General features: G+C 44.1%; 1 long non-coding RNA gene across 2 annotated transcripts in view; it reads right to left on the reverse strand.

Annotated features, from left to right (window-relative positions):
* LOC144106835 (uncharacterized) overlaps positions 1-26510 on the reverse strand; it is a 198334-nt gene that overhangs the window by 19908 nt on the left and 151916 nt on the right. Inside the window, exon 1 of one of the 2 annotated variants that reach the window (XR_013309131.1) lies at positions 20083-20154. The exons of the other annotated variant lie outside the window; for it this stretch is intronic. This is a non-coding gene — a long non-coding RNA (uncharacterized LOC144106835). Of the gene's footprint in view, positions 1-20082; positions 20155-26510 lie in introns of those variants that run through there. 2 annotated transcript variants of the gene reach the window in all.

The raw sequence follows: 26510 nt of genomic DNA on the forward strand, positions 1-26510 counted from the left end.
AAAGCCATGGCTCGAGAAATACGACTAAACGCAATCGCTCTCCACCAAACAGTACAGAAGACATTTTTAAACTGTATTTGGAGTGCGGGGACGCTGGTTGTATTCCTCCCTAATTATATCGAGGACGAATTACAGAGCATGATTGCATGATTGAGGATGCAAGCAGGCAACGCTGCTGTTAAGTTAGAAGCCCATGGCGCCATTGGGTCGTTTCCCCCCTTTTCCCTGGAGCGGTCGCCTCCGTGGGAAGTGTATCGGGTTTACTGACCAGCGCGAAGCCCACGCTAATCCTTTCGGCGCTGGCGCCGAATCGTCGCTGTGCACCGGCCGCCACCACGTGCAGATGGTTTATCCCTGCCACCGCTCGCTGCTGGCGTCTCACCGTCTCGCCCCCTGCTCACCGGCCGTGCCCATGGCCGTGGGAAATGGGGAGTGGGACCGCGAGCGACCTTGTCAGAATCTTAAGGGGCCGATAACCTTTCCCCGCTGAGGAGATTCGTTTTTACTGACAGCGGAGACATGCTTGGGCGCCTCTATGGCGCCTTGATGGAATGCACATGCAGGGAGCTGTGTACGCGAAACCGCGCACCCTGCACGTTCCAGGAGGTGCGGGGTCCACTGGGTCGGAACCCGGTGAGTCCTGCGCTCCGCTCACTTGTATGCACGGTGCAACTGCACTGCTATTGGCTCAAATTTGGCTGGAGCTGGTTTAGTAAAGCTCCGCCCAACTATCGAAGGGTTTAAAACCCGCTGTAAACGAGGACTTTGGAGGAGCGCGCCAAATCTCAGTGTAGGCCGGTTTTAAACAACGTTTTTATTAAACTGCCTTCTTTTAACTGCCTTTTCTCACCTACCCTGTATTTCGATCCCATTCTTAATAAATCAATTTTGTTGCTGAGAAGTTGGAGTTGCGGCCCCAACCGGCAACGTGTCGCCGGACGAGCGGACAAAGACCCGAAGTGGTCTTCGTACTGCTAACCGCCGTGTATTCGGTCACGGGCCTACGAGCCATCGTCATTCATCACTCGCGACGAGCAACCGGCCAGCCCAATTCGGCTATCCATTCAGATTGGGGGCATCGGAAATTTTAACTGGTGCCGTGACTAGGACTCGTCTGAGCTGCTTTCTGCAGAGCGGATAAAGGCAGTACGTTCCTGAAGATCGATAGGCAACAGCTTGGCGAGAAGATCCGGAGACCAAGGTCCAAGTCAGGCGATATTCTTGTGAGAGGCCTCGGATTCAAGACTCCACGACAGTGCCGATGAGCCAGTGAAGCGAGACCGACGGAGCGAAGCGCTGTGACTCCGCGGCACCTGCGGCTGGCAAATTCTTCGGCTGGGAGGACGTGAGCGGCCTGCTTCGAGCTCTTGATTCCGGCCACACTTCTGCGCTTCAGGGCGTGACTTGCTGCTGCTGAAGCAAGTGCTTAGATTGGCAGCCCGAAAACATAGTGAGTTTCTCTATTCTCACTTTACTTGCCTCGGGAGTGCTTGAGCCGTAAGGTTTGAATAAAAGAAGGCACAATGGCTACATTCAGTTCGCAAAGTGGATATGGCTGTGAGTATGAGTATTGCGCTCAGCGCGCAGAAATGTCAGATGCCGAGTGAGCCAGAGAAAAGAAGACAGGCGACGCTATTATTCGAAACATCAAGCGTCAGTTAGCGATAGCAGAAGAGAAGCTACAGCAGACAAGGAAACGGATAGCAAAGGAAGAACGGTGACGGAGAGCGGTGCGTGTACTGCCGGATCCGGCGCAGACACAGCTATACCTTGTCAACGCGAAGGACGCTGATCATAGGGGTTTTATATAAAGGCACCTATACAGTGCAGCAAGCTGCATACGCGACACGGTGCGCCCTAAAAGTTCCAGGAGTCACGGGGTCCAATAGGTCCAGAGCCGGTGAGCCCCGGGCTCCGCTCACTTTTATGTACGGTACAATTGAACTGCTATTGGTATGAAATAGGGAGAACTCGTTTAGCAATCATTTTGGGTGGAAAAAACAGCGCGAAAGGGACGAGCGCTCGTCCGTGTGGTTTCCTTCTTCTTTGTCTTCCGTCCAATTCGCGCTGATTTTTCCACCCAAAATGAACGCATACCAACTCGCCCAACTTTCCATTCTACTCGTTTAGCAAAGCTAGCCCCATCATCGAAGGGTATAAAACCCACTGCAAACAAAGACTGGAGGAGCGCGCCGAGTCTCAGTCTCGGCCGCTTTTTCTTACATTTTCTCACCTGCCTTGTATTTCGGTCCCGTCTTTAATAAATCAATTTTGTTTTAAAGAGTTGGAGTTGTTGCCCCAACCGGAAACGTGTCGCCGGACGAGCGAACGAAGACCCGAAATGCTCTTCGTACTGCTAACCGCCGTATATTCGATCACCGGCCGACGTGCATCGTCATCCATCGCTCGCAACGAGCAACCGACCAGCCCAATCTGTTCCTCCATTCAGAAGAGGTGATTGGAAAGTTTAACTGGTGCCGTGACAAGTATTGAGTATAGATTAACTGCTGTATTGTTGGCCTAAATAACAATATCAGGAAAGTGAATAAAACTGACGTAATGTTCTGAAGTAATGTTCACCTTTTTTGAGGAAACTCTCAAGGAAATAATGCAGCAATATAATCTGCTTTTTCGCTTATTTAAACCTTATTTCATTTGTTACTTATGAATATTAGCAGTATACACCGTACAAAGAAGTTTTCGCTGGAAAGACCTGTGCAATTGTATTTGCTAAAAATGCCGCAGAGACATAATAAAGAATCGTTTTTGGATCCTTTGTATGAGATGACATATTTTTAAAAGCATGAGGTGTGAAAGGTTATTGTATCAGCCAAATATTTTGGGGCAGTAAACATTCAGAACCTTCCTCCTAAGCGTTCGCGTTTCCACGATGACATGGATACGCAGCTAAACAGAGGGTTCCTTGATTTCACTGTTTGTACGATAGGGAAGATGTTCGTTCATTGATTTGGCATTTTACTGAAAAGCTCGCTGCGTTTAACAGCAGAAAATGATACCTGAGTCGTTGAAAAATATAAACACGCTCCAGAACTCCAGAATTATGAAGCAGCATATAGCTGGACTTCTCAGTTTAGGTTTATCTTGTCACCATGACAGTGAAGGAAGGTCTTCAGTTGAGCAAATATTCCCACTTTGAGACATCTAGGGGAATCCACATCGAGAATTCTATCCTCTCTTATAATGTGTCAACCACAGAAATTGACACATTTGTGTGAAACATAGGCTCTAACAACACCTTACTAAACTAATATTGCATGACGCATCGGCAAATGAAATTAGGGGTTTTAAATTTTTGACCAGCTATACAGCAATTCTCCTGAAACGCGCTGTTTTCCTTTATTCTCGAATATCTTCCCCTCATTATTATTTTTGTTATGTTCTCATGTACTCTCTGAAATACAATTTTCTCTGAGAATTCAATTTTTCCTTGTTCCGAAATTGTTGAAGAGCTGGATTAGAAATAAATTTCCTGCATAATTAAAAATATATTGACATAGTAAGCATTCTAGTCATACGCCATGAGCGCTGTCTTTAAGGGCGCCGCTGAGAGCCCCCTTGAGGTCCGTTGTGAAAAGAACGTAGCGATCTATCGGCCGCGCTACAAGGTGTTAGCGCGCCTTTATAGTTTATGCTGGTGCCTTATGCCGGGCACAGTTACGGAAGTTAGTGGCTCAGATTTCCTTTGTTTGCTTTCCAGCAAAGTGTATTTCTATATTAGCAGATATAACATATCCAGAGGCATCAGTGCTCTGAGAAAATTATCGCATCTTCGGCGTCGTTGCAATATGACAAATCCAGTACGCTGATGTTCTAAGTGCTTGCGGCAACAATAGCGAGCACTCACTACGACGTTGAGTTTTGTAGTTACTTGTTTGTCGAAATTTCCTGCAGAGGATGTATGTGTGTTGTTTATGTTATCAAAATCCCATACGGCGGGCAGTTTTTGGTGACTTGCACGTCGTCCAGCTCAGTCTTTAGTGCTGTACGGAGCGACGGCTACGCCTACCCGCATGACGCGCTGCTCTTAACATTCACAAGTCTTGTCAATAAATTATCTCCTCAAGGCAGAAGAAGCACCAATGGCCTCTCTCATTAGGCCTATTATCACTAGGCCTCTGCAACAAAATGTAAGGCAACGAAAGGTGCACAAGAATCGACTTTTATTCTCCAGTAAATTTACTATTTCAGTTGTAGTGCAGTTTCCTTAGAACACATCACACAAGAAAATAGCATGGACGTAGAAGACACCAAAAAGGACTGGTTTCAATCCGTTTACTGCCGGGTGGCGCCTGCATGTATACGAATCAGCGCGTAAGCGCACAAGGAGAAAAAAGCACCAACATGGAGGCGATGTCAAGCCCAACCTCGATAGCAGGGATGAATCGGGCATGAACCGAATGGAAGCAAAAAAAAAACAAAAAAAAATATTTCACTCCAACGTGGTTTCGTTCCTTATGAGGGAGGTTCATCGTTGCTACAAATCGTGGACGCAGTATATCGCCTCCATATTTGTGTTTCTAGCTCTGCCTACTGTTGCGTGCCTATTTGTAAAAATGTAGGCGCCGGGAGCAAAAATAAACTCCTTGAAGCCATTCCTTTGTTGCGTGTTCTGTCTGTCTGTGTTCACACTGAGCAAACCTGCCCAGCAGTTCGTCTCGAGTAGAGCAGGATCGGCCATCACTCAGGATTGCGCGCAAGTGTCGCCGTGAAGGCTATGTAACTGGAATCACCCCACGTACATATGCATGTTGAAAAAAATAAAGTAGCCATTGAATAGACGCGCGCGGAAATGATCCAAAAGCACAACGTACTACGACGTTGTTCTTTAGCTTCAGTGTTCCTATTTACAAAGTAGCGCTACTTTCTTGTTCCAAGGATGTGTAGCTTTCCGAGAGCAGCTGTAGTTTTCGCTTTCGACCTTTAAAAAGGGCCGCTTGGCAATACGTGAACCATTTATGAAGCGGTAAATCTGATTTCCAGTAGGAGGCGGTTATTAAATGCCCTTTTAACTGCCCTTAGACTTAAATTTTATGAAACGTCAGCGCCATGAAGCCACTAATTCCTGTGAATTGTTTACACAACAGGTTTCGATAATTGTATTCGTCAGAGCTGCAGTACTGAGACGCTTGGGGCAGAGCTTAGTCACACTGTGTGCCTGCGAACACGGCCGAAATTGTGTAATTAAGCTGACTGTAGGGTGGGATTGGTTTTGTGCAAATCTTGTAGACCACATGCAACATAACCGACAACTTACAATCTTGCTCACAATGAATACTTTGTGGCTGAAGTCATCAGCGCAATAAATGCTCGCTCTACTCCGTTAGTCTACATTCAAAATCCAGTAGAACTGCATAATCAAAATTTCGAATAACACAGCCACAATCCATCCCTTATAGTACCTGAGTCTGTGGCCGACGTTTTCCTAGCTTTGAGGCTGGCTCAATTATTTCTTCATATCGTGTTTTATTGCGCCAATTAATATGCGTCAATAAGCCTAACAGATATATTAGGTCAATTTTATTCCTTTCGAATGAAAGTTTCAAGGTCCCGCGTTCCTTATTATTGTCCCATTTTTGTTTTCAGGGAAACTTGACTATAACAATACCCAGCTCTAGCATCTCCTAAAACCTAATTTTGTCTTAGAGTATATTGAGAACATCGCCATATATTGTAGTTGAAGCTTTGCTTCTTAGATAACATGTGCGGTGAATACATTGCAAACAATGTACTAAGGAAGTCTGAGTGACAAGCAGACGCTCTAGCTTGTAGAGTTAGTTTTACGTAAGACGAATGTTTATAAGCATTAAGAAAGGATGGAGTGGAATTTACCACATTTAGCACCTGCGATTCAAACTAGCCTAGGAGCATGCAGTGTGGAAATGAGGTGCTGCCCAAAAAGACTGCGTAAAGTCGCGAGTAAAAAAGATTAGCACAATGATGTCACCGGAGGAGCGAAAATCGCACCTCGCGGCAAGCGCGGCGCCGTGCTTTGAGAACACGCCTAGCACTTTTATTATGGGCCTGTTTTGTTAAACGCAGCGCCGAGGGTTGCTGTCTGCCCGTCTCATGGCACGTCGCTAGCGCTATCTTTATCACTTACGAGCTTGGTTTTAGGTCGTGTTTACAGCCCTAGGGAAAGAATATTGCCGGCTTCCCTCACCGAACCGTCAGGCAGACGCCTTGTGTTAACCAGTACCCCACTGCGTATTCTAAAACTTGAAAACGCATTCTCGTCACCTCTATCGGATTCCCGCACATCATCTTGCCAGTCTTCCAGCTAACCGGCCGCGTGCATCCTTTGCGAAAATTATTGATGCCCGCTGCGACTTTCTACCAGCCCAACTTGCACCAGCCTCTAGACCGTCTTCTCCATTATAGAGTCTGCACTAACCTCGTGGGCTTCTTTCCATACCGAGCATCGAAAAGATGGCTGATTTATCGTGGACAGCATTAAAACAGACTCTAGATTATTTGCATGAGGAGCGAACTGCTCACTATGACGACGATTGTGTGTCCATTCCCATCTCGAGAGCCGACGCAGAGGGTACGCTTCGACCACTGGCGTGCGACATCACGCTTACCGCGTGGAATTCAGGCCAATTTTTGAATTCGCGTTTAAATTCCTTAGACCCAGATCTGAAGCTCCGGCTTACATCGGGCTTACCACGACGTAAAACAATTTTGCTATGTCAGCAGTGGCTTGATGTAGCTTTTACCAAGCATTCCTCTTTTTTAATCGATATGGCTGAGAGCCCTACATGTGCCATCTGCGAGTGTGATCAGACTATAGCTCACATTCCTTGTGAATGCCCTGCCTACAGCGCCGAAAGGCAGTCTCTCTGCCGTGCGCTGCAGCGTCTAGATCCACGCCCACTGAAGGAAGTGCAGATTGTCGGCCGCTGGCCGCGGCGATCTTCGGTGGTGAAGGTCTCGAAGTCACTTCTCAGCTTTATTGAAAACTTCTGGCCTGCACGATAGGCTGTGACTTTATCGAACGCTGGAACTTTGCATAGTGACTTCAATTTCCTGCTACTCTGTTTTCTCCTCGACATTTTATCCCCTAACTAACTGCTTTTTTTCCCCGTGCAGGTTAGCAATTCGGTTATTCTTCCGGGTAACCTCCCTGTCTTTCCTCCTCCTCCTCCTTCTGCGTATTCAAAACAAATACCAACGGCTACGACCCTCCGCTGATATCACATGGTACATAGCAACATATGGAATTCGTAAATAGAATGGACACCACCGACCAAGCCATAAGGAATTCTCAAGTCAGTCGCATCTAAAACAGAATAATTCAACCGATTAGTATGAACAACATTGGGCTTTCTCGCAGTCGACTCGCGGAGAGAAATGGATAATTCTGTCGACTAACTAATACCTGAACGCCTACGCTGAAGCAAAAGTGCCAACAAACTGCACAATACCAGCAGTCGGGAAATTTTTTTTAAGATGCATTGTCGTGGGACAGGCTGCCGCTTGAGTACTCACCATTGAGAGGAAAACAGCGGCCATGGGAAAGCTCACGCAAACTATCCTGCGGAACAGGCAGACAAGGCGCTGCAGGAAACCTGTATGCCAACCGCAGACAAACAGCCTCAGAGAACGCTTGAACGAAGGCATATTAGGTATGACAGGTGCCTCTTGGAGGGTCCGAAATTTTCAAATATTGGATCTTTGAGGTAAATCGAAGCTTTTTTCGGCATAGTATTACCAGTGTTGGCCAACGCCAAAAAAAGCAGGCGAATTGTGTTAACAAATAAAGCGATTAACAAAATTATAATAATTGTAGAGAAGATGCACATTCGTGACCAAGACGAAGATGAGCGTACGCTTCAGCAGCATTGCTATCGCCGCGTGTATCTGTGCTCGACGAGGCTTACCTCGGACTGTTTTTGCGGCTGCATGCTCCCGTTCTTTTCAGTAAAATTACGTTTTACATTTGGTGGAGGCGCGGGCTATCGTCGGTCTCCTCCAGATGAGCAGAGACGCGATGGGTTCGACACTGCCGAGGCATTAACCAAGGCGCAAAGTGGTATAGGAGGGAAATCGTTTAGAGAACAAAGAGCACTGAGTGACTAGCGGTTACAGTCATAGCGGAGTCTGACAGTGGAAGACATTTGCGGTGCAGATAAGTACAGGCCGGTGTGAAGAGGATGGTGTCGCCACTAAGAGAGGTGGACAGCTACGGAAGAGCATGGAGGAGGATCGATTTTTAGGCGCCGAGGGCTTCACCACTGGAAACAAGACTGGCGTCTGGCGAACTATCGGGCAGAGCAGAAAATCGGACTTCAGTTAAAGCACAGTCGATGATAGCTTCATAGTGCGACAGAAAAATTAGCCCAAAATAATAGCATCAGAACACGGAGGCAGCACGACGAACTCTACCTTATAGCGGGAGTAATGAACCACGACTCTAGTGGTGCACTCTGCGGCCGGAAATCGTGGGGCTATCGTTGCTGTTGATCATCTGACGAGGTGTGCAGAAGCCGGCGCCTTTACGTCTGCCACAGCGACAGCTTTCGCAGCGCTTCCTCCTTCGTCACGGTGCACCTTGTGAACTGCTTAGTGGCCGAGGCCGCGCCTTTTTGTCCGATGCAGTCAAAGCCCTACTCACACAGCGCAACATATTCCGTCGAACTACCTCCTCCTACCCTTCGAAGACCAACAGCCTCAACCAGTGATCGAGCAGCACCCTCAAGAACATGGTCTTCGAGCGCGCTGCTTCTAACCTCTCGGATTGGGATCTCTTCTTTATGCGACTCAGCATAGAACTCTGGTACGCAGTCCTCTAGAGGCCTCTCTCATTTTTTTTTCTTCTTTACAATCGTCGTCCGTCTGCTACTATAGACGCTATTCTCCCTTACTAACCTTACGTCTTCGAATATACACCTGTTTTTGAAGCCGCTCTTCGCGTAGAAAACTCTCGTCATATCGCGCATTTAATCATGACTAACACCATGTATCTCCAGACATCGCACCACCACAACAAATGCACCTCATCGAACTTCTCTCCTGGCTCCCACGAGTGGCTCTGGATACCGTCGACTACTCGAGGTCTCTGGTCCAAATTTCTTGCCAAGTATCAGCGTCCTTACCACGGCCAAGAGCACGTATCTGTTATCTACGTCGTTGAACCCCTCACATCGTCTCCTGATCTCGACCGCAACGGATGAGAGACCGTTCATGTACAGGGCCTCAAACCGTAGTACATCTCTGCCATTTTACCGTCCCGGTAAGTCGCCAGGATGGCTCTTCTCCTGCCCGGCGCTGATTGTAGAGAAGAAGACGCGCATTCGTGACAATGACGAAGATGAACATGCGGTTCAGCAGTATCACTATCGTCGCCTGTGTCTGTGCTCGTCCTGGCCGACCTCGGTCTGATTTCACCTCTGCACCTGTCGTTCCAGTTTCTTTCAATAAACCACCGTCTTACATAGTTTGCTTCTTAGCTGTTACCCATACGCACCTGAGTGCAACAAAAAGTTTGTAGCGCCAATGGTAATCGCGTTTTAGGAGTTCTAGACGCTGATATGGCTATTACTAACGACCAGCTTCAAGTCTCTAATTGCGATATGGTGCTCATCGGTAAATGTTAAAAAACTACAGGTCCAGCTTTCTCAGGGAAAATTTAGAATATTAAAAAATATTAAGATAATAGTATGTAAATATTGAATGCAGTGGTCCATTGCTTTGACATGTAGCAAAATATTTATTTTAAAGTGTTTCTAACGATCGCATCAAACCGTTAAGACTGCTATAGAAAATGAGTAGGGAACGTTTTTGAACATAGCAAAAATGTGAATGGAGAAAAAAATACAGGACTGCCGTCGCGTGATCTCCTGATACATTGATTGTTATAGAGAATTGTTATATTATATCTAAACATTTTGCTCATTAACGGTTTCCCGCCCAAAAATGTTTTTGTCCAGAATTACTCGGTACGCAATGAACTTAGTCTGCTTACCAGTTGGCCTGACTCGCCTGTTTTTTAGGATCGTGTACTCAGGGGAGGAAACCACCACCCTCGAAATCAGGCTCCTAAACATCATAGAAAATACAAAACTGTTGTCGCCCCATACTTTCAGCGTGGAGAAGCCCGACGGCTTGCCTGCTACAGATCGAAGACCAGCAGTGCATCGACGCCTGATACTTTAAGGAACGACAACGTGATGCAAAGTGCCTCAGGTGACACATTTTAAGAGCGGGCACCAGTCTGCTGTCGAAAAAATTGTGAAAAATTCCTACCATGTAAGTTTATAACTAACAACATGCTTCAATGAATGGTGAACTGGACTACAAAGTAGTTGCCGATAGATTGACAGGAGCGTAGTTGCGCAGCTAACGCCTAGTACCGGGGCATATCTTGGCGTCTGAAACGCAATAACGTGCGGTAATGCACACAACAGAGCGCATATTTACAGTGCATGATGGTTCTTTTATTACGTCGCGGGCGCAAGCTATTTTTTTGCATTTTTAGTGCGTATTTTGCCTATTTCTTGTTTTCCATCCAGGCATCATGTCGGTGCATATTTAGGAGGGGGACAAAGGAGCGAAGCATTGCGCATGTTTGTTCATGCTCGAAGCCGCCCGTACGCGATACTTTCACACTTTTGGAACGATAGATGCGAGCAGCCTCACCTGTAACGGTGAAAGCCCTGCGCAGTTGATTTCATTTTGTTCGAGATTGTCGTAGCCTCTCTCAGCGCTTTACCTGGAAAGTTTTTCGTCACCTTTCAATTGAGAGCGGACGGCCAAAAATGGGGGTGATTTTTTTTCGACCACCGACCACGCTTGTGGCTATCGCAGCCACAGAGTTCAGTTCTTCACTGGTGCAGCTCAACCCATTTAACAGTTCAATTCTGTGCCACAACAGCCTGCTTGTCTGTTGCATACGGTATTCAGGTGGAAAGCAGTATGAGTTTAATCTCTGCTATCTAGTGTCTACGGCGTTGTCTCCACCAAGCGAGAGTATCCCTTAGCAAAAACTAATACGTTGTATTTCATGAATGTATTTGTATTCATGAATGCACTAAAAATTTTCAGGAAATAGGTTCCTGAAATTTTTTGCTTGGTATTCGAAATATATTCTTATAATTTGCCAATAATACGTCACTTAAACCATGCTTCGAACACATTTCAAATACGCGAAAAATTATGAATGCGGCTTTAGCATTTTGTCAGTATATTAAATGTGTACGTTCGGAACTATGAAATTACTGCATTCGAAGTATATGCTACTTAAAGCATGTTTTGAGCACGTATAAAAAACGTGAAAAAATATGTACACGGTTTTAGCATCTTGTCAATGTATTATGGGTTTATGGGGGTATCACGTCCCAAAACGACTCGGCAATGAGGAACGCCGTAGTGAAGATCTCCGGGAATTTCGACCACCTAGGGTTTATTATTGAGCACTGACATCGCACAGGACACGGACGAAATGTCAGTGGTTTAAATGTGTACCTCAGTAAATATGAAATTCATTCATTCGAAGTATACGTCACTTAAAGCATGTTTTGAGCACGTTTCAAACACGTGAAAAAATATGTATGCGGTTTTCGCATCTTGTCAATGCAATAAAAGTGTACTTTCGTAAATATTAATTCAGTTCGTCTCAAGTATATTTCAATTTTATCAAACGGGCAAACCTTTTGAACATATTTGAAGCACTCTTTCAGCTGCCGTAGAACAATCTTATGCTCAAAATCGCGTTTTAGGAAATGGCCTTTGCATGTTGGAAATGTAATTAAAGTGTACGTTCGCAAATACGACATTAATTCGTCCAAAGTACACTTCAATTCTATCGAATAAGCTGTCCGCGTAAACGTATTTGAGCAGACTTCAAGCTGCCGTTGAACAGATAGTTCTCGAAATCGCGTTTCGAGAAATGACATGTTGGCAATGGAATTAAAGTGTATTTTCGGAAATACGAAATTAATTCTTGCGTAGTATATTTAACTCTACCAAATGGGTAGTCCGCGTCAGTATATTTGCAGCACACTTCAAGCTGCCGTGGAACAACCTAGTGCTCGAAATCACGTTTCCGGGTACATTGAAAACTATCCCTTTTCGTCCATTCGTTTATGTTAACATTTAGCATAAAGGCAGTCACCACTTATTTAAATTATGTGTGGACAGCGTGATAGAATTATACCGGCAACGGCGCCATGCGCACCTACGGGCCCGAACATGCCAGCGAAAAGGACCCCTACTGGCAAGGCCGACCGGCTCCTTAGACGGCCATGTATTTGTTGGTTGACAGTCCGACTCCTGATCGATGCCAGACGCAAGTTACGAGTCACAATTCGGTTCTAGATAGACCGCAGATTTGAACGCGACCACCCCGGCACTGTGCGACAATTTGGGGCCCACAGTCTTTGCGCTAAAAGCGCCTCACCGTGCAATATATTGTCTTCTCTCTGGGGGTACAATAAGCCAAGCCAAGTATCAGGCTTCTCGGAGCGGTTCTTGTTTGCCGACGTCACTTTCCGTCGGCATTTCCAGCGTGGCGACATCTTTCCCATTCAGGTCCCGTCACGTGACCTTGCACTGGCAAAGACTTTTTCATGACAACGCAGTTTCTCTGCGATTGTCTCCTGATGCGTATAACCAGTTCAGTCATTTCATCTGCTGTTGACAACATCGATCGGTATTATCCGGTGAATCCGACTAGCACACCTTTTGTAAGCCGAGCCAAAGGGAATATATTTTTAATGCGTTAGCTTTATATTTTTACTGTATTTTTAATGTAGTGTTATGTATTTAATGTACAATAAATCATATTTTCAATGTATTATTCGTATAATTTTTGTACATCTTTAATGTACTTATTGTGTATTTTAGTATATTTTAATGTACTTATTGTCATTTTTAGTACATTTTTTGTATAATAAATATACTAAGCGGACAGAAAATGCATTTTTGATGCATGTGTAAGAATATTTAAAATAGTACTCCTAGCATACATACAAAGCATTCGTATGGCAATATAAGCATAGGGACAGAAAAATGCAACATTGATACAAAATACAATGCAATAATAATAATAATAATTGGTTTTTGTGGAAACTAAATGGCACAGTATCAGTCTCATATATCGTTGGACACCTGAACCGCGCCGTAACGGAGGGGATAAAGGAGGTAGTGAAAGAAGAAAGGAAGAAAGAGGTGCCGTAGTGGAGGGCTCCGGAATAATTTTGACCACCTGGGGATCTTTAACGTGCACTGACATCGCACAGCACAAGGGTGCCTAAACGTTTTGCCTCCATAAAAACGCAGCCGCCGCAGTCGGGTTCGAACCCGAGTACAGTGTATTCTAAATGCGTTTTTAGCACAGCCTTTTTTTCGCTAAGGGATATATAAACCCAGGGTCAAACCGGAGGCCTAATAACAGCCTGCAAAGCGATCACTGGAAAACATTCTTGCAAAAATTGCCTTGTCGAGGCTCCAGCGGTTATCCGTTTAATAAAATAGAAGTGTTGTAAAGAAGACGATGACAACGACAAAAGAGATTACTCGTTATCGCTTGGTGAGGCCGTTGGTCGGCGGATGATAGGCGGAGGTGGTTCGATTTATTATGTTGCACTAGCGGAGCAGAGCTGTGACAACATCGCGGAAAAAGGCGCGTCCGCGGTCGCTAAGCAGTTCACGAAGTGCACCGTGAAGAAAGTCGAAACGTTGCAGTGTATATGTATTTGTACTCAACGCTATCGAATTTTCGCAAATGCCGCCAAAGAACACAACAGTTTAATGATATTTTGTCCAAAAACTCTCTTTCTCTATGTACATTTTATTGCCGTGCGGTAAAATCTTCGTTCCTTGCCTGCTCGAAGAAATGTGAGCGACATCTCGGTACATGACGCCGTCGTCCTCAAAAATTATGGTCTCTACGGCGAGGCAGTGCCTTATCACACAGATGCAGGAGCTCCCAGCCTGGCCATTAAGTTACTCTGCATATGCAACACATCATAACCCAGACTTCAAGGCACATCACTGTGTTTGGGGAGGCGTCAGCTCTACACCTAGGCAGCACTAACCATCGGCCCAGCATTGAGAGTCAGCTGGCTATGTCCGGCCCTCTATAGGGCCGATGCTGACTTCATTGTCGAAATATGAGCATTGCCACTCAGCGCCATATCCTTTCCGTGGTTTTCCCTATATCGGCAATGCCCCTTCATAGCATTTTCAACAATGGCCCTAAATGTCCGCTGATGTCCCCGTATTGACAAAGTCGCCTGATTACCCCTGAAACGATGACCCTACTTGTGCACTGTACAGCCATAATGGCAATGCGAATCCATCAAAACTACAATGATTGGCCTACTCGGCCGCTGTGGACCCCATATTAGCAAAACCGATTCATTACAACTGCAGTGATCTTCTACTTGTCTGCTGTTGCCAGCCATATTGGCACTGCAACTTAATTAGACCTCCAACAATGACTCTTCTTGTCCGCTGTTGCCCACATATTGGCAATGCCACTTCTTCACACCTGCAATAATGGCCCTACTTGTACGCTGTGCCCCCATATTGGTATTGCCGTTTCATTGCACCTCAAAAGATGGCCCTACTTGTCAGTTGTTTTGCCTGAATTGGCAATGTCACTCCATGGCACATCGTAAGATGTCCCTGCTATTTTCAATGGGGATTTTCGTCAAACAGTGACTTTGATATTTGTGCTTGTCTCTTTATTTGCAATTAGTTGCCTTGTTTTATGAATAACAACAGGGTGAAAGATCTTCGTGAAAACACTCAAACCTGCGATATAAAGACGTGTTCGAAAAATGAGGAAAGGCCAGATTCATTCTCCAAGGCAACAATTTTGAAAAGTGGCCTTTTATCATTTTGGTACGTCATGTAGGAGGCAAAGAAACTTGTTGCTTCGAGTCCTCTTCTGACAGGGCTCTGAAAACAAAAACTTAAAAATTATCTTTTCATGTGCATGGAAGTTGAATAATTATGTTTCGTTCTCTGTTCTTTTTTATGCAAGCTCAGTACTTGCCTCATTCGTTCAGTTACTGAAGTCCCATCAAAATTAAATCTGGTATATGTACGATTATAAGCAGAATACAGCGATTACCCTTTATTGCAATTCTTAATGCCAATTAGGTTTAAATTAGTTACAAAAAATTTCGTAGTGGCATTGGAAACAGGCACATCAAAGAGTAATATTCTTTTTCAAGAAAAATATGTATGTATATTTTTCTCACTGCATAAAGGGTGTTACAGCACAAAAAATGTGCGCACTTTTACCGTTTCCCTACTTATAGTATAACAATAAATGTGCTCGTGCACAGCCTTTCTATTTAGATGAAATGTCGCTTGAACCAAGCCGGATAGACGAAAGGGGCAATAGATTCAAAGAGCTGGAAGAAATTCCCCCTTGACGGATACCATAACAATGTCCACCAACTTGCCGCCATCACCGCAATGCGGCATGCACGTTAATGTAATAGATAGTTTCATACATATCTTTGTCCAACGTTCTTTTCTTCTGAAAACATTGAGCTTTACGCCCAGAACACTTCCTGATTTAAGAGGGTGCGTTTTTTCAGCAAGCAATTACCCCAGGGCAAAAGCGCAGCCTCGAAAGCTGGCGCGTCACCTCCACTGGTGTTTTATCAAACACTGCGCGAAATCCTTGGCATGCCGTGCGGACTTAATAAAACCACTTTCAACTGACATCAGAACATATCAGATCAACATCGTTGCCTCGTGCCCAAGGGCACACAACCATCGCCAAAATGGCACGGCACCGTAGTTCATTGCGAAATTTCTAGATGCCATCGGCAGTCCATATCGCAGTTTAAGAGTTAATAGTCTGCTAAAATATTGCTGTGTGGAGTTTTAGAGCGCGCTTACTTATTCACAGCCTGAGAAGATATGAAATATGCTCTTAGTTCCCACTCTTGGTACACAAAGAGACCAACATCGTCGCGAGAAAATGCCTCGACCACAGGATTCCCACCCTATAAAAACAAATAAATTCGCTGTTTCCGTTACTACAATTTAACTAGGTGACAAATATATGCATGACCCATTTGGATACAAGAAACGATGCGTTTAAAGTGGGATTTAAGGTTTATCGCAAATAACCAACACCAGACATGAACAGTAAAGCGGCAGACTGCGCTAGTTGGTTTTGCATATTAATGGAATGGCAGCGCTTGTGCCCTGCCTTTCCATTAATAGACTTGAACAACTTGCTGCACGTATACTGTGTGAAGAGGCAGGAGGCGAGAAAGAAAATGGAAATATGGCTTTAGTTTTTATATCAGTTAACTTATAATGCAGACTAAAGTTTTTATACCTGTTAACCTATAATGCATTCAACATTGATGCTGCTACTTACATTAGTTTTAACATTTCTAGAGAAACGCGTCAAAAGCAATAATTTACAATTAATGAATACTTCGTGCTAGCAGTTCATACCATTTTTCCTTTTTCCCCCGTCCCATAGGGTCACAGAACCCAGTAGATAAATCTATAACTTCGCCGAATTTGTTGCAAGAGCTCGTTCAGCTTGCAGCCTCCTCAATTTCCTCAACAAACCGGACTTGATGACCATCCTCACTCTGCATAGGTTTTATGTTGCTGCTCGCTCGATGTGCACCCAGAGTAGGACTCTATAACGGAATGCTTTAAGATGGGTTTTAACGCACGCTTTGGAAACTATCGTTGACGCCAATCTTCCGTGTTCTAATGCTCCGCACTCGAAGTGTCCACTTATGAATGCTTTGATTTCTTGTCTTTTCAAACCTGATTGCTGGCTGTTTTATTATTATTGTTTCTTAATATCTATCTTTCTGGCCTGTAAATCCACTCCTATAACAGTCCCAAGTGGAACCAACAGTATGTTAAAAAATATTTCATGTTGGTTCTACTACGTACTGGCCACATACTGGAAAAATTTCCCAGATGTCATCTGTTTGTGGTGCGCCGGACGCAACAGGCGCATTGTACATGCACTGCAGAGTGTGGTACGTGGTATTAAATTTTATTTAATCAAGAGCGGTCACGTCCTGTCACGCATAAGTGCGCATAAACAGCATTTTCGAGGTGCGATCTTTTGCGCTACGTGCTGATAGTTGCTGACACCATAACACCATATGTCACAAACCAAACATTTCTAGCTGTGACCGGTAAGAAGTGCATCTCGTGGTCTTCACAAGTGCGAGCTAAGGATAAAACTTCGTTATCACACCTCTATCTTTCGTCTGCTCTCGGGTACCAGAAGAGGCTGCTCTACACACTGATTACCACGACTGTGTAGAACGCTCATAGAAGGCCTTATGCGCTATGGTCTCCTAGTTCTTCAGGGTTTGTCGCAATCAAATATCGAACTCCACGAAGGGCTCAAAGCTAGAGCCTCTAGGTACTCTAGGTACAATAGGTACTCTAGCAGAGAGCGGTGGTCTCTATAAGTGCTGCTAACACAAGAGCTGCTTAGTGCCTAGGTGCGGCTTGTGGCGCACATGGAGGAAAAAAAGTAGAACGTGAACCTAGCCATACACTCGCAGCGTACTCATAAACGAAAAATCGGATGTGCTGTCACAGCACCGGCGCGCTGACACATCTCCACGACCCTTGAAATTTCCTGCATAGGAAATCAGGACAACTATGCCTTCCATTAAGATCAAAACCAACACCTCAAGACAAGCACTCAAATACTGCGCCCTTGAGCACATTTGTGGACGCTACAGTGCACGGTGCCCCATTTACACTAATGGCTCTGACGCGCACAGTTCATGAACGTTTGGCGTCTCGATACCATCAACGCGCACGAAATTCTCGGGTACTATCAGCCACCCCATTTCGACTACCGGTACCGATCTGTCTTCTTTGCAAGCAGCTTTTTCTCATATTGTGCAAAAAACCTAAGAGTGTGGGTTATCTTCAATTATAGTAGCGCTGCACTACAATCATTAAGCTCACCGCACTATCAGGAGCATCTCGTCATCGAACAGAACAGGCTATACGTACATTGAGGCCTGCGAGCCACGTAACCGTGTTGTCCTGCAGTGGTTACCCGCACACCACGGCTTCGCTGGCAAGGATTAAGCTGACGGCGCAGTGAAGAACGCGCATGGCGATATATCCGCGCTTCTACCCAACCCCTTTTCTCGTAGTGATGGCACCAGAGCTGTGGTTCTGAATTCCGGCGGGCGCAACGGTCTCTGTGGTGTGATCCGGAGCGTCAAAACAGACCCGTAGTTAGTACTGACCTAACTTGTGATTCCGTATTCCACGGAATTTCAGACAGGTGTGGTCGTTTTGCATGCCCGAAATACGCTTGAACAGTTGTTGCACGAAATACTCTTTTCAAAAATTCTTGCATTCAGCAGCCCTCTATGCTCAAAATGTCGTGCGCACCAAGATAATGAGCAATTGGTCTGCTGTTGCTAGAATTTTGTTACATACCGCAAGGAATTGCTAAGCACTTTATGCGTCCGCAAGGAAAATTTCCTGTGTCTGGAGCATCTCCTTGGATCCTGGTATGATGCAGTGTTGGTTGCGCGTGAAAAATGCTACTACCTTTTCTAAAGGGCACGGGTTTGATAGACGCCTTTTTCCCTGTCACCTTTTCTTTTTTTATCTTTTTCATTTTCCTCTTTACCTTCAGCCAGAGTGCCATGCCAGTTTAACTACCAAGCACACCTGTCCTCTAATCCTTACAATTTCTCCCTTTCTCCTTGAGAATAAGAAAGCAGCCCTTCTGAGAAGCTCGCAGAGGATGAAAAAATATTTTCTTTTCATTTATTGCAATCGTGCAAATCAAGCATAGTAGCAGCATTAATTACACAAATAACAGTTTTAACTATTTCCCTCAGGTCTATAGAGATTAGATGTGCCGAAAAAAATAGTCCAGTGCTTCAGAATCATAAATAATTTCTGATTGCGGCGTTGTTAATCTGTATATTTCTCGCAATTATAAAATCACCAGCGCCACACTTACAGGAGTAGAGAGCAGGCTGCATTGCAAAACTCAGAGAATCAACCAACGACAACGTGTGAAAGACGACGGCCTAGATGTTTGTGTGCAGGGTTCTCACTGATCTTTAAAAATAATTACGACGCTTTCAGGTCATCAGCTAAAAAAACAGAATCATGAGCCAAGAAAACAGAAATCAATTTATTAAAGCCTTTCATGGACGCAGAAGTGCTGTAAAATATTTTGCCTGCGTTCAGTATTAACACTGGCTAATTAGCGGTATTTGGTAGTATTCATGCGGCCGCAGGTGTAGCGTAGTAATATTGGTATTCGAATACTAATGTTGTGTACCATACCACGCGGTGCTTATTCATTTTGTGCATGCAGTAGACCGTAGTCGCTTCAAATCAGATGAAAAACTCGTGAGCCACAAATGCATCTCAAAACTGCATACGCTTGTTGTAATTCCGAGTGCTAAATCTATTCAGACCAAGCCCAGTGTCTCCATAATTATAAGATCCGTGTATGTCAATCTTCCGGCGCTGCATCACATTTACTATTATAAAGATTATCCACACATAGAGCCATTTAAATGAGTGTGTGAAGTTGCTGCAAGAAAATAACATTCCTGTAATGACTCAGAAGCATACGGAATGAGAAAAAAAATCACGCCCTTTTTGCTGCCCACTCCAGATTTCTCGCCAGTGCTTAGATTCAATGGCAATACAGATGCGCTACAGAATCACCCGCACAGAATACGCGGCGCGACATTGACTCCTAACCAAAGCACTAGAAAATGTATCTCTGAGAGCTACCGACCAGGAGCCTACTCTGATCCACCACTACATATCATATTCTCCAAGCCATTCCAATATTTCACTGTAGAGAAATCAGCCACATCGGCTCAATAGTCATGGTACTGGGCTGCTAGTGGAAAAAGAAAAGAAACGCGAGTTCCATATGGCATCGGCAGTTGCATTTCGATGTAGCCGGAATGCTACCACTCCGTTTACTGAGGGATGTAAGCGCGAAGTAAAGAACCCCAGGGGATAGAAATTATCCGGAACCCTCCATTACTGCGTCCTTCAGAGCTTGAGTCGGTTTGAGACACTAAACATTATAAAACTTACTGCGGAGAGTCGTCAGTCCTCCACCACAGGTGAGCCCTGGCTCTTCCTTCTTTGTCGATGTTCTTGTAGCGCTTGCGAAAAATCAACCACAGGGCATGAGTCTCTCTGCATAAGCCAGATAAAATCAGTACCTAACCCCACGCAACAACAGTGGGAGGGTAAGTTGTTCAACGAGGCCCGGGCATATAACAGAAACTGATCCAGATGGCCCCGTTAGGTTCAAAAACTGATGCGGTCTCCAACTGAGGACTCCACCTACAGCACTCTGCACATGTTTTCTTTGAATAAAAGTTTTCTTCTTCTCTTTTGTACAGGGCTTCGAAACTGCTGAAAAACATGCGAAATTGTGTTTTTGAATGTCTAGCAGAGGAGGATTTGTGAGCTTCGCTAACATGGCAACATTCTTTTGCACCTAATTGCCTACATGCAATGTAATAAAGGAAAAAATGTACCGAAAGAGACATGCATTGACCCAGAAGAACTGCGAGAAGCATTTATTGAATTTCGTGCTCAAGCGAAAAAAAACGAGCACTGGGCCTAATTAACAAAATTCATATTTTAACTGGGCAGCTTTATGAGAACGCCTTTAAATATAAAATCACAAATGAGTCATTCGCATTGACATTAAGGAAATGCGTTTTAATATACATTGAATGAAAAAAAATCGTAAAAATATATGTGCGAAATTTTTGTCCCAAGCTGTTTTGAAAGCCTTAGAGCATGTGTTATCACAAGTAAATTGATTAAACATTGCAAAGACGACACGCAGGCACCCGATATTTTTTCTTAACAATTAATGTAAAAATATATGGGTGCCAGTTCACTTTATGCTTCCTTGAGTTTTTTGCTCTTTATGTGTAAATTATAAATCTGCGTGTTAAATAGCGCTCACTAAATGTGCTTCATCATGAGCAGTGTTGAAACCTTCTCTGATCATATTCTGCCCATCAAGGATTTTAGCTGAATAATTTAAGGCAGCGGTACGTGGGCTGCATTTTTCAGCTAGCATAAAACATTGGAACCACAGTTCATGCACTTCTGTTCCAGTTGCAAAGGCGCCGCAGGCTCTAGATCGAAATGAAGCACTTGGTGTTCTTCGCTCTTTTTTATGTTCTGCCTGTCCTTGGATTAGAGTGAGTATAATTTATCAGCAGCTACCACTGTGGAGCAGTTTTATCAAAGTTTAGCCTATTAAATGGTCGGCCATGATTTGAAACAAAAGATATTGCTCACTTACCCTGTACAAGAGCATTATTTTCTCTATACCCTCTTAAAGGCTGTATGAAAAGCGGTCGAGTAGTTCAGCGGTCTTTATTTGACAAATCAACGAAGAAGATTTTTTGATTTCTTTTTGCGATAGATCCAGCTGCCAACGCAAATTTCGAAATCAGATTCCCAAATTTTTCAAGTCAGTGTTCAGCGTAGCAATTATTTCATTTTGATGAGTAACCAAATTTACCCAAAGAGGCACGAGAAAAAAAAAGTAATGAACAAAGTTCCGTGGTTCAATAGAGTGAATTGCTGGGCTAGTTAGTTCATCCTGCACAGCTGCTGGAACCAGCGAAACTTACGCCGGACAAGTACAAGGAGACACACACACAACACCGCTGGACTTACAACTGGCTCACTCAGCTGTAAGTCCAGCGGTGTTGTGTGTGTGCCTTCTTGTTCTTGTTTTGCGTCAGTTTCGCTGGTTCCACGAGCTGTGGAGAGTTCCGTGACTATGACGTTCGCTCTGAATGGTGGTTTATGTGCAAATAAAACGGCGATGAAATCCTCCGAAAACTGAACAACAGACAAAGCAAAAGACTGCGAGTCAAACCATCGAGGCGATCTTGTGCAGCGCGGCAGTGCTTGGTCTTTCATGTTGGCACCTTCCTGAGTGGCATCAGCTTTGGGGGGTTATGGTTCGTTCGCACAATTGCCCGGGAGCGAAGAGGCGCCACCCTAGTGACCTGCAGCAAGGACAAGAGGAGCGGTTAGTAGCAGGTATTGACGCTGGTGAAGTGCACACTTTCTTGTCCTCGATGGTGAAAGTCCGAAGATGCTGGCAAGTAGAAAGATGGCTCTTTCCGATTTTGTGCCGATTACAGTTGCCTTAACAATATTGCCCACAAAGACCATGGCACTCTTCCCCGCTTTTACGACGCTCAAGATTGCCTCCAAGGCGCCGAGTACTTTTCGTCCATTGACTTACGTTCCTGCGGCTGGCAAGTGCCGATGGCTTCTGTGATAGAAACAAGACGGCATTTGTTAAGCCCGGCGGCCTCTACATATTCAACACGATACTATACACTCTGTGCAACGCGCCCCGAACATTGGAAAAGATGTTGGATATCATCTTCCTGAATCTCAAGTGACAGGTCTGTCTCCGCTATTTGCAAAACATTGTTGTCTTTTCCACCAATATCGCCACGCACCTCAAACGCCTACAGCAAGTTTTGAATTGCCTGACTAACTCCGGCCGCAGCTGAAACTCAAGAATTATCATTTGGAAGCCTGGAAGGTGACCATTTTGGGGCGCATCGTCTCTAAGAAAGGTTTTTAAACTTACTTGGCCAAGCTCCGTGCTGTGGCGTAGTTTCCTAAACTGGTCTCGCTCAAGCAATTTGGGTGTCTCATAGTTCTGTCTTATTTTCGGCGCTTCGTATGCAATTTCGCGTGGATAACTGCGCGCGCAACCAAGCTAGTTGGAAGAAACACTGTCACGTCTGAGTGGATGGCCGACTGCGACGAAGCATGCACCATCCGGAACCTCCACCATGTGTAATTAGAATTATCCACAAATAAAAGCGTGATGGCGTTCACCGAACAATGAACGGCGGGCTAGGCAAAAGACAGCCAGTCTAACCACCGCAAGGTCTCGAGCAGCGCGGCGCCGTTTCGTCTTTCTCGTTTTCTTCTTCATGGGCGGCATTAGGTGCATGTCAGAAGATTGAACATTTAGAATGGCGTTGTTTGCACAATTTTACAGGCATGTTGTTAAAGCAAAGAGGAATAATTCAAAGCGGGTTTGCGATGGCCATCTTGACTGTCGAATGCCGATGGAAAAGACTGTTCCGCACAAACAATTATTGTCGTCACTATTGTAGCCTTAATTCATGCAAAATCAATATTCTTTTATCGAGGGTCAGAAATGGTGAAAGCCAAAATTTTTGAGTTGAGTGACGCAGTTTCACATCGGTACTTTGTTCCTATTCATCCACCAACGCGTATTTTATCTCATTTCTGTATAAATTATTGAGCTCCTCGCTTTGAGGCCCGTATGAATTTACCTAAATTTCGGCTAATTTTGTTCACCAAACCTTTGCTGAAAGCTGGGACGAAATCCAGCTGGCTTGAATAGACCGCGAGCGTAGCGCACGAAGATTTTACGAGGCAAACCTTTGCTCATTGCTCGCTTCAAATTGATGTTTTTATAATGCCGAACGCACGTTTCTCTCCACAGTTTGTTGTTATTGTCATGCCATTTTCCACTGGCTTTAAATTTCAGATCATCTGTTATATACCGATATGCGATTTAAAGAAGATATTCTTTGGAAATAAGACCAGAGTAAAAGAGAAAGAACATGATAGTTGGTTTTTGCAAGTGTGAGATTGTCGCCATCAGGTTGGGAGCTCTTTAAGGTTCTAGTCTTCCTGCCTATCTTGGAAAAAAAACTGATGCGCGTAATCCTCCAGAGAGAGATATAACAGTTGATATATTCTTTTAAGAAAATAAATACTCAAATTAGGGCATGTTCTCTAAGTTCTATGAAGCTTCCGACCTTCGCTCTTATTCTAGCTAGATAAAGAATTGTGGTCCTTATTCCTCTTTTATCTTTACAGAACTTCTCCTACAGCTCCCATTGCACATTTTTTGTTCTGTCAAAAGTACGACTGAACGTACTGGTGAATTGAACAAGGCTACATGCTTGCTATTTAACTTCAGCATATACTTTGTAGTTTCGCCGAGGCGAAGATTGTCCAAACAGAAGGTTAATTTATTTATTTTAGAACACTGTCAAGCGCTTTCCGGTTACTTTCGCAGGATGGACACAGGAATACATACTTGAGCACTGTTTCATTGGTTTCAGTTACAACTCTAAAGAAATAAACAAAACTTGTTGAAGTAACCGTGCATGACAGTATCTGCAACTAGGATAGTATGTTTATTCTTGAGCAACTGAAGAACAGCGGCACCGTTTAATTTGCAGTTAAGGCCACATAAAATACGTTGATAATTATTTGGCAGAGTTTTAACTTGCCAGGTATAGTCAACATTAGATAGTTAACTAGATGTCACATATGTGCAGATAGCGCCTAAAGTGACTCTAGGGTGGCTTCGTGAGAAATGATCTGCCTCCCATGCCGTATATGCCAGCCTTAGATTTTAATTGTGATGCCCCTGCAATTCATCCCTTTTTCAAATCGATAGAAGCGTCCGCGGCCATGTTGTTTGTTGAGGCACCTTTTAACTCCTTCAAAAATTTGGGCGCATCCAGTAAAAAAAGTCTTCATGCAGTTTTTTGCATATGGCTCGTTTTTTAAATCAGTGTGTGTACTATTTTGCGGAGGTTCTTTTTTCGAGTTCGAGATGATCAGGTGTTTATCGTTTGATCTGCTGTATGCCTTTTTTTTCGGAACTTAACAGCAGAGGCTTGGTTCTGCCGCATATAAAATCTTATTGCCATGAAAACAGAGCACTCACGTTTAAAGTGTATGCAAAAGCATCTGTTCAATTTTCAGTCTAAATTAAGGTTCGACTTCGCTATGAATGTGGTAGTCGACTGCAGGTCTTTGATGTCATGGTGTGTGTTCCTCTTCTACGTAAGCAAGTTCGCATTATCCGCTCTGAGATCCTCACACCGGAGGTGTTGTCGACCTCTAAATCCGATTCGATAACTCAACAGGCAACCTACGTTGAAAGAGAGCGCGAAAGCATTGAAAAATAAGGTTCCGCTCGGCGGATATTGCACTCTTACGCCGAATAAAGCCAGCAGGCGGTATTAATAATCAATATTAACATTACTAATTACGAATCAATCAATCAATAAATCAATGAAAATTAAGCACCAAAAGTCTTGGTGCTTTTACACCGCGCACACAATCGCACACACTCCAAAAAAGTACTATCATTTTCACTCAGACAACAAAATGCAGTAGCAGCGATAGAAAGAAAAAAAAAGCTGTCATAAAGCCTTTGCTACAGACTAAGGCGTAGGACCGAAAAGAAAGGCAGCTAAAAAGCGGGAAAATCAAGACAGCGAAAGCAGTCCAAAGTGAACGTTCCTAAATCAAAGATAAAAATAAACAAACCGTAGTGAAAACAATAACAATGAAGATAAAGAAAATGTGCACATATGAAAAGCAGCTGAGGAACCTGAGGTCTTAGTTCGTGTGAACCATTAATAATGCTTTTATTCGCGTCATTGATACAGGATGCTGGAGGGCTGCAGAAAAAGCTTGAGAAAGCCGCAGGTCTCGCACTGCCAACATCACTCCGCAGTTACAAGAAGACATTTTGTATATAGGTACTTGCAAAAACACGTGCTTACAGCATAGAGACATACATACAAATATAGCCGTCATTGCATTATTGGATGACAAAAGGAAAGGAAGCACAAGACATTACATTTCAAGTCACAGTTCTATACGAAAAAGATAAAATAAGCCAAGGAGAAAGCCTTACTAAACAAGAATGCTGAACAGTTTGCCCAAATACGTAGTGCTGGAGATAGAATACAATAAATCTTAGTAGGTGGGACGTTGGCAATGTGGTTTTGTGAACTTGTTTGAATGCGCTGCGAATTTTCCCAGAAAGTAATTGTAGCGGACTAGATGTTTGTGTTGTATGACGTATTTCATAATCACGGCAACCTTTTTTTTTTTAACAGTCGTAAACCATCTGTTCTCCTACATGTCTCTCATTCCCGTCTTACAGTGTGTCGTGTGTAGTATGTGGTGGAATGAATTTGGAAGTTTACTAAATGGCGTAAGTTGCGGCTATTATTACTGATCTCGCGTTATGTTGCTTGGAGAGGTGATAATAATGGGTAGTTCCTGAAGATATTAGAGTATACTATAGAAATAAGTTTTTGCTGGGAAAGTCTTCAGCGATATATGCCATACCTCTCAGAACCGATTTTTGGAGGATATTATATTTATGCAGATGACTGCGCCAGATGCTGTAATTGAATTGTAATAATTTGACTCGGAACACAATACGGTGTTATACGGTAAAATCATTACCTTGTCCGACAGTATGCTTCGGTTCTGTTATACGAGACAAAACATAAGCGACTGTGTTGTTGTTAAGTGGTTTAAGTGCCCATTCGAAGACAAGTTATTATGTAAGACAAGATTCGAAGGAACGATTTCAACGGAGTGGGTTTCAGCATTACACTTTGGATCATAAATGTGTTTTTCTTATTGGTGGCGTCGAATAA

Source organism: Amblyomma americanum, chromosome 10 (genome assembly GCF_052857255.1).
Source record: "Amblyomma americanum isolate KBUSLIRL-KWMA chromosome 10, ASM5285725v1, whole genome shotgun sequence".
NCBI classification, from domain to species: domain Eukaryota; kingdom Metazoa; phylum Arthropoda; class Arachnida; order Ixodida; family Ixodidae; genus Amblyomma; species Amblyomma americanum.